The 8,808-nt window shown below is 41.0% G+C and overlaps 1 non-coding gene across 1 annotated transcript; it reads left to right on the top strand.

Moving 5' to 3' along the window:
* The first annotated feature begins 4,570 nt into the window (after positions 1 to 4,570).
* Positions 4,571 to 4,709, top strand: LOC132686997 (U4 spliceosomal RNA). The gene has a single exon (XR_009613942.1). It is a non-coding gene; the product is annotated as a U4 spliceosomal RNA (small nuclear RNA).
* Positions 4,710 to 8,808: the final 4,099 nt, after the last annotated feature.

Raw genomic sequence — 8,808 nt, 5'->3', positions numbered from 1 at the left:
TGCATGCTCTTCTGACTGAGCCAGCCAGGCATCCTGAACCCTGGCTTCTAAGAAAATTGGATTTAAAAAATGGGGCACCTGGGTGGCTCAGTCAGTTAAGCGTCTGACTCTTGATTTCCGCTCAGGTCATGATCTCACAGTTCGTGATTTAGAACCCCGTGTCAGGTTCTGCGTTATCAACTTGGGATTCTGTCTCTCCCTCTCTCTGACCCTTCCTTGTTTGCACTCTTTCTCTCTTTCTCTCAAAATAAACTTAAAAAAAAAAAAAAGAAAAAAGAAAAGAAAGGAAAATTGGAGAACTATCATAGTTTTGCACCTTTTCCCCTTTAAACTTCAATCTTGCTGGTAAGCACTAAACTGAACCTGTTTACTTTCTGTTAAGGTAAAACTCATTTCTCAACTTACTTTTCATCAGTGGATAGCAAAGGTGGATTTAAAAGAAAAGTTTTAAACGCTCAGACAGGTGTCAGCCAACAACAACAACAAAGTCAACCATTCTCTTCATTTTCTTTTATCTCTGGTGTTTAACCTCATATTCTTCTATCCATTCAATGGAGCATTTTTCTTATTCTGTCTCTTAAGTAGTCTCAGTTTTTTTCCTAAAAAGCTTATGTTTTCCCCCAAAAGTTTATATGATCCTGCTTTGCCAAAAAGCTTATGTTGTCCTCTAAAACTTGTCTCTACACACGCAGTTCGATTCCCACTTGTTGATGCCTTTCACACTTGAACTTTCTTCAGGTCTACAGTCAGCTCTGGGCTTAGCCAAGTTGGCTTCATATTTATTATATGTGCCTAAAATTGCCTGGACAAGTACTAGCGCCAGGAACAAAATCCAGGCATTTTGAACCTCATCATTTCTTGTAACGTCCACATTCCTTTTATTTAACAACCCCTTCTCCTCTACCTTCACCCCAATTTCCAAACTAAATCAGCTTTCAAGACAGGACTCCTTCTAGAGCCACAAAGTCTTGTTTATCCTAAAAACTTGGCCATCAGGTTTCGAATTCTGAACAGTATGCCCTACTTAAGGGGGAAGGTTAGGGGAAGAGAAAATAGCTTTCCCAGAAGTATGCAGCTAAAATATTTACCAATCTACTTTTACAATTTGGAATGATTTCTCCCTTCTTTATTTTATTACAAGAAAGACTGGTTGCAGGCCATTGTTGCTTGATGACTTCCCAAAGCAGCCTCGTCCTATTTTGTAAACAGGTTGTCTCTTGCTAAAGGTCTTCATCCTCTATATGGTCCTCAGCATCTCCTGCCTTTGTCCATTCACCATTAGTTTATATTATTTCTGAGAGGAAATCGGGATCAGATACTTGTTGTACTGCATTAATTGAAAGTACAAGTCAGCTCTAAAGAGACTGGTGATTTCCTTCTTGGCATTCTGCTTGTGATTATACTTGATATTCCCAAGTAAATATTGGCTCCTTGTATTTGGCAGTGGCCCCCAATTGTAAACTTGCTCCAGATGTGACTTAATCAGGATGATTTAAGAACAAAAAGAATAAATATGAATCTAATTTTCCCACTTTCCCCCTAACCATTTGGCTAAATATAAATAAATGTTTGGAGGAAGACTTAAAGAAATATATTCGCCAAGGTTTGCATTAGGCTCACTTCTTTGGTGAAACTCAAGCATTAAGTATTACCATTTAACTATTATTTCTCCCATTTTCCCATAAGGAGTTTTTTAAACTTCTTCCACTTAAAGTTGGGATATCAAGTGCCTCATCAGAGCTTCTGTTTGCCCTCATTACACCTGCCTTCACAAGAACTATATTCCTTTTTTTTTTTAATTTTTAAAGTTTATTTATTTATTTTGACAGAGAGAGAAAGAGCATGCATGGGGGAGGGGTAGAGAGAGAAGGAGAGAGAGAATCCTAAGCAAGCTCCATGCCGTCAGCACAGAGCCCCACTTGGGGCTCGATCCCACAACTGTGAGATCATGACCTGAGCCGAAACCAAGAGTTGGACGCCTGACTGAGCCACCCAGGCGCCCGGCAACTATACTCTTCATTTAAACATCTTGCTATTAACTCTAATTCTCTAATAAGAGACCCTTTGGGTATTATATCTTGACATCCCTTAAGTCCAGCTCTTTTGTTTAAGAGTTTTCCGAAATGAAGAGATGAAAATGGGGAACACTAAAGAACTTATCATTTTGTGATGGTCTCTTTTCTATCAAGAAAATCCTGCTAAGGAGCCACATTTTGAAAGAACATGTCAACTCTTCCCGACCCCCTTAATTTTTGTCACATTTTCTATCTCTATTTTCTGTGGTGCAAGCTTGGAATATCTTTCGATTTATCTTCCAGCTCATCAGCTTTCTTGTCATCTATATCTAATTACTGTTTAACCTATATATTTGAGTTTTTAGTTTGGCCATATTTGTCATTTTAAGAAGTGATACCTATTTTTCAAAGTTTCTTCAAATAAATGTTATTTGAAGAAAATTTGAAAAATAGGTATCACTTCTTAAATAATAGCATCTTATATGTATATATAGGTATCACTTCTTAATATAGCATATTATATATTATATGCTATATTATATATTATATTATATATATTATTAATATATATAATATATATAAATATGTATATTAATATATATAAATATATTAATATATATAAATATATATAAATAATTAATATATTAATAATAATAAATATATAAATATATATAAATATATTATTTATATATAAATATATATAAATATATTATTTATATATTATAATATAGCATATATATAAATAGATATCACTTCTTAATACAGCATCATATATATATATATTATATATATATATTATATATATAGCATCTTGCTACTGGGGAACCTGGGTGGCTCAGTTGGTTAAGTGTCCAACTACAGCTCATGTCATGATCTCGCAGCTTATAAGTTTGGGCCCTGCATAGGGCTCTGTGCTGACAGCTCAGAGCCTGGAGCCTGCTTCCAATTCTGTGTCTCCCTTGCTCTCTGCCGCTCCCCTACTCATGCTCTGTCTGTCTCTCTCTCTCTCTCTCAAAAAATGAATAAACATTAAGAAAATTTCATAGCCTCTTGCTATTTTCTTAGGATTTCAAGTCCTCCTTCTGAGTCTTCAATTATTTTTACAAAGCCTGTCCTATGTTCCTGGGCTCTAATTCCCCCTGTGGTGTCCCTGCTGGTCCTTGCTGATGGTAGATGGTTCTGGGGGCCACTGCAGCACACAACTCCAGCGGCTCTGTTCTCATCACCATCCATGTGTAACTCACAACTTAAGCAGACATTGGTGGTGGGCCTAATGGGTTCTTCCTTGTTTTATACATTTTCATTGGTAAGTTATCTTTAGTAGGGATATATTTTTCCTGTGGCAACCCCATAAAAGTTGCTTTCCAGTTTTACATAATTTCTGCCAAGCATTCTGAGAGTATTGTCAGGGATTGATTTCTAAAATTATTTCTCACTTTGGTGGATTCTGGACCACTTAGGTAATATCAGTTCAACCCTCAAATATGTGCAAGGTTCAAGATTGTTTCAATGTCTCAGGAGATTTCTCAGGAGACAAACTCAAGCTTCCTTTCCATTTCCTTGTGTTAGTGAATGTTTTGGTCACTTTTTTTCCCCCTCTTATCATTCTTTTGCTGTTAGAGGATACACTTCTATTGTTTAAGCCATCAGTTTGCAGTACGCTGTTATGGCACCTAGTCAACAAATACGTTACTATTCATCCAAAATTTAAAATAACCGGGGCACCTGGGTGGCTCAGTCAAGCATCTGACTTTGGTCATGATCTCACAGTTTGTGAGTTTGAGCCACACATCGGGCTCCCTGTTGTCAGCAGCAGGGCCCGGTTCAGACCCTCTGTCCCCCTCTCTCTGCCCCACCCTTGCCCCCTGCTTGCGTGCTCTCTCTCTCTCTCAAAATAAACATTAACAAATTTTTTTAAAATTTAAAACAACCTGAGTGTCTACCAACTGGTAAAAGAACAAACACATTATGGTACATTCATACTATAGAATACTACTCAGTAATAAAAAGGAATGAACCACTGATTGATGCAACATGAATGCTCTCAAGAGCATTTATGCTAATTGATAGAAGCCAGAAACTAAAGGTCATATATTATCCTTTATATGAAATTCTTTTATTTAAGTTTATTAATTTATTTTTAGAGAGCGAGCATGCATGCAAGAGGGGGAGGGGCAGAGAGTGAGGGAGAGAATCCCAAGCAGGCTCTGTGTTGTCCATGCAGAGCCCCACAACAAGCAGCCTCCAGGCTCTGAGCCGTCAGCATAGAGCCCAATGCGGGACTCAAACTCACAAACTGTGAGATCATGACCTGAGCTGAAATCAAGAGTCAGACGCTTAACTGACTGAGCCACCCAGGAGCCCCTATATGATATTAAAAGGCAAAACTGTAGGGACAGAATCAAATCAGTGATTGCCAAGGGCCAGTGAGAAGGAGGAAGGGATTTATCACAAAAGGGCCTAAGGGAACTTGGTGGTGCAAAGGAAATATTCTGTATTTTGAATCAAGTGGTGGATATATAACTGTTATCACACATATTAAAAAAGGTGAATTTGGCTTTGCGCAGTGGCAGTATCGTAGCCAATGAGGTTTATCCGAGGCGCGATTATTGCTAATTGAAAACTTTTCCTAAAAAAGGTGAATTTAATTGTATGTAAATTATACTTCAATAAACCTGACTGTAATTCTTTTTTTTTTTTTTTCAAATTTTTTTATGTAAGGTCTACACCCAATGTGGGGCTTAAATTCATGACCCCAAGATCAAGAGTCACCTGCTCTACTGACTGAGCCAGTCAGTCACATGCCCCAAATCTGACTTTTACAAATTAACTTATATTGCAAAAAATGCAAAGATGAGGGGTGCGTGAGTGGTTCCATTGGTTAAGTGTTCCACTTCAGCTCAGGTCATGATCTCACAGTTTGTGAGCTCGAGCCCCACATTGGGCTCTGTGCTGACAGCATGGAATCTGCTTGGGATTCTCTCTCTCCTTCTCTCTCTGCCCCACCTCCACTCATGTTCTCTCTCAAAATAAATAAAATAAACTTTGAAAAAAATAACGTGCTCATATCATTTAATAAAATATTGTAAATACCAAAATTCTTTGAAACTTTATCTCTGACTATTCTATTCCACGGCATATGATTTTTTTCAACCAATCCCCTATTGTTGAAAAGGAAAGTTTTTGGGGCGCCTGGGTGGCTCAGTCAGTTGAGTGTCTGACTTTGGCTCAGGTCATGATCTCATGGTTTGTGATTTCGAGCCCCGCGTCGGGCTCTGTGTTGATGGCTCGGAGCCTGGAGCCTGCTTCGAATTCTGTGTCTCCCTCTCTCTCTGCTCCTCCCCTGCTCATGCTCTGTCTCTCTCTCTCTCCTTCAAAAATAAATTTTAAAAACATTAAAAAAAAAGAAAAGTAAAGTTTTCCCCACAGTGTCTTGCAATTATAAACAATGCTTCAATCAATATCTTTAAAGCTTAGTTGTTACATACATTTGTAAAAATGCAATAATGGGTTTTAAACAATAATGATAAAAATATCATATGATGATGGTTTAAAATCAATCCACTTAGAATATATCCCCGTTACTATACAATTCTGTGGATTGTTCCCTTCATGACATATACTTTCCCATAGCAGAATTCAGAGGCTGAGTAGTACAGTGGAAATAACATGAGTGCTAGAATCAGTCGATCTAGGTTTGTGACCCAGCTCTGCCCCTTTGTGACCAAGTCCCATTATGTACGTTAGTTTCTCATCTGTAAACCGGAGATGGAAACAACACTGTGCCGCCCACTGTTGGTTGGCTAATCAGACCTCCCTGCCAAAGTGCTTTGCTCTTGCTCACATCTGCTATAGAGAGGCTGGAAAAGCCACATAATTTCCTGGCCACTCTTTTTCTTTAGTTAAAAAATTTTTTTTAATGTTTATTTCTGAGAGAGAGCAAGCATGAACAGGGGAGGGGCAGAGAGAGAAGAGGACAGAGGGTCCGAAGTGGGCTCTGTGCTGACAGCAGAAAGCCCGATGCGGGGCTCGAACCCATGAACCATGAGATCAAGACCTGAGCCAGAGTTGGATGCTTAATCTACTGAGTCACCCAGGCACCCCACTTTCCCACTCTTTTTTGAAGCTAGGATAGCCGGGTACACCAGTGAAAGGTCTGTTGGGAAAGCTTTTATTTTTCTCATAAAGCAAAGATATCCCTGGTGCCCGTTCCTTCCCTTCCTCATTCCCCACTTGAACACAGATGTGGTGACTGGAGCAGCTGTCTTGCAACCATGGGTGACTTTTCTGAGAGGTCAGCATGGTAAGAATGGTGAAATGGAAGGTCAGAGGAGCCTGGATCCTTGGTGACACTGTTGGGCCACCATAGCAGGTCCAGAATGCCACCTCCGGGCCTCTTGTTAAGTGGGAAAAGTAGCCTCCATCTATTTAAGCTGGTCTCCTGCCACTAGTAGATGAAAGCATTCTTAACTGATGTGCCAGCTGTTGTGGAGGGCAAAGGAATACAGATGGCACTGTGCTTTGGAAAATGGGAACCAGCATAAACATCTCAGGTGACATTTGCTGGTCAGTTAAATACGAAATTCCGAACACGGTGGCTGTCTTTCGACTTGTGATCTTTGTCTCTCTCTCCAAGCTTCCCATTCATCTTACATTTCCTGTACTCTGTCAACATGCTTTCAATGATTTACTACTAATGGATTATCTTCAGAAAATGTTAGTGATCACACCACACTATTCGGCGCATGGCATTTTTTAAAAAAGAAACACAAAAAAATCCGTTCTTTACTCAGTGCAACGAGTATTGTAAACAGTACCACAGCTGTGTCATTGGAAGTGGGACTAAGAGTTCCACTGTCAAAAGCAAAGGTAGAAATTGCCAGTATGGTCCCCATGGCGGTAGTTGAGTCAAGCCCTTGTAGAAGGGCGGTGTCTCTAACTGCTCTCCAGAGGATCACGTCCCTGGGCTGGGAAGTCTCACTCGATGAGAAGTGTTGGAAACAAATGCTGATGATGATTTGAGACTGCAGAGCCCCACACTCCTCATAATACATGACAGAGTCTTTAAAGAGAAAAGATGAAGACTTTGATGAAGTCAAAGAAAAAGTCAAGAAAAGATGAAGTCAGCAGCCAGAGAGCCTCTGGTTTCTCACTTGCAGAAAGGGGCGATACAGCTGCCATCCCGCAGGGGTGCGTAAGCATCAGAGTTAATGTAAACAAAGCCCCTGGCATTTACTAGGTGCTTGGGAAACAGAAGCTTAGCTTTCATACCAGGAAAGGCCCCGACTTCTGCATTCCAGAGCTCAGCGGGGCAGAACTCCCTTTACTTAAATCACCCTCGTTGAGCGGTGTTGGACAGAGACTCACTTTTCTCATCTGTTAAATATCATGCTAATAACAGTACCTGCTTTAAAAATGCGTTATGAAAGATTAGTAATAGAATCCTGGTGAAGTGCTTAGCCTGGCTCCTGGCACATGGACGGGCTTCGTAAATGTCTGCCCCTATTATCGTTAATACCTCCACTGCTGCCCCGCTGGCTCTTTCCCTTTAGCATATAAACACATTAAGTTTTTCCATCTTAAAAAAAGTAATAGACTTTCAATAGTACTTTTATTTATTTTGCCCAGTTTTTTTTTTTTTTTTTTTTTTCCCTCTGTTCATATCCTCCACTTTGCCCCTGGCTGCATACACATAGCCTGGGTCAATGCTTAAGGGGTCAATAATGTCCACCTCATCCCAGCACAGGGCGATCCTTGACAGGGAGGGGGTGGGGGGAGGGGGTAGGGAGGTTGACGCAGGATCCACATCTAAGCTCACCCATGTTACTCTCAGCAAGAGGTCTAGTTCCTCACCAGGTAGACCTCTCCATGGGGCTTCTCACAACATGCCTTCCCCCCAAGTGAGGGATCAGAACAAGGGAGAAAAGCCTGAGAAGCCCAGGAAGGAAGTCACAGTTTTGTTTTGTTTTTTTAATTTTTTTTAACGTTTATTTATTTTTGAGACAGAGAGAGACAGAGCATGAACAGGGGAGGGTCAGAGAGAGAGGGAGACACAGAATCTGAAACAGGCCCCGGGCTCTGAGCTGTGAGCACAGAGCCCGACGCGGGGCTCGAACTCACAGACCGTGAGATCATGACCCGAGCTGAAGTCAGACGCTCAACTGACTGAGCCACCCAGGCGCCCCAGCCACAGTTTTGTATAACCTAGTATCAGAAGTCGCATATCATCACTTCTGCCAGTGCTATTGGTCATACAGACCAGCCCTGGTACAATGTGGGAGGAGACACAAGGGTGTGGAAATCAGGAGGCAGGATCTTTAAGAGTCATTTTTTAAAAAAGTTTATTTATTTATTTTGAGAGAGAGAGAGTGCAAGCGGGGGAGGAGCAGAGAGAAAGAATTCCAAGCAGGCTCCACGTTCTCAGTGCAAAGCCTGGGGCTCGATCCCACGAACCGAACCATGAGATCATGACCTGAGCCCAAATCAAGAGTCAGAGACCACTAACTGAGCCACCCAGGTGCCCCTTTAGGAGCCATTTTGAAGGCTGACTACCACAGATGAGCTTTCCGGGTGACTATGTATATTGTGGGAAAGGCAGGGATCCATGGAAGGAGCAGTGGGCCACCCCCAGGTATGGGGAGGAAGGAAGAAGAGAACCCAGCTGAGATGGAGAAGGAACAATCAGAGGGGCACAGGAGACCCCCGAATGTCAGTGTTGCTGCAACAAGAGTGAAGCAAGATTCCAGAAAGGGTACAGAATCAACACAAAATGCTGCAATGATATACACTGTAA

This window comes from Panthera onca, chromosome F1, assembly GCF_046562875.1.
Source record: "Panthera onca isolate mPanOnc1 chromosome F1, mPanOnc1 haplotype 2, whole genome shotgun sequence".
NCBI lineage: Eukaryota > Metazoa > Chordata > Mammalia > Carnivora > Felidae > Panthera > Panthera onca.
Note: the sequence above shows the minus strand (reverse complement) of the source record. Positions and strands in the feature narration are given on the sequence as shown.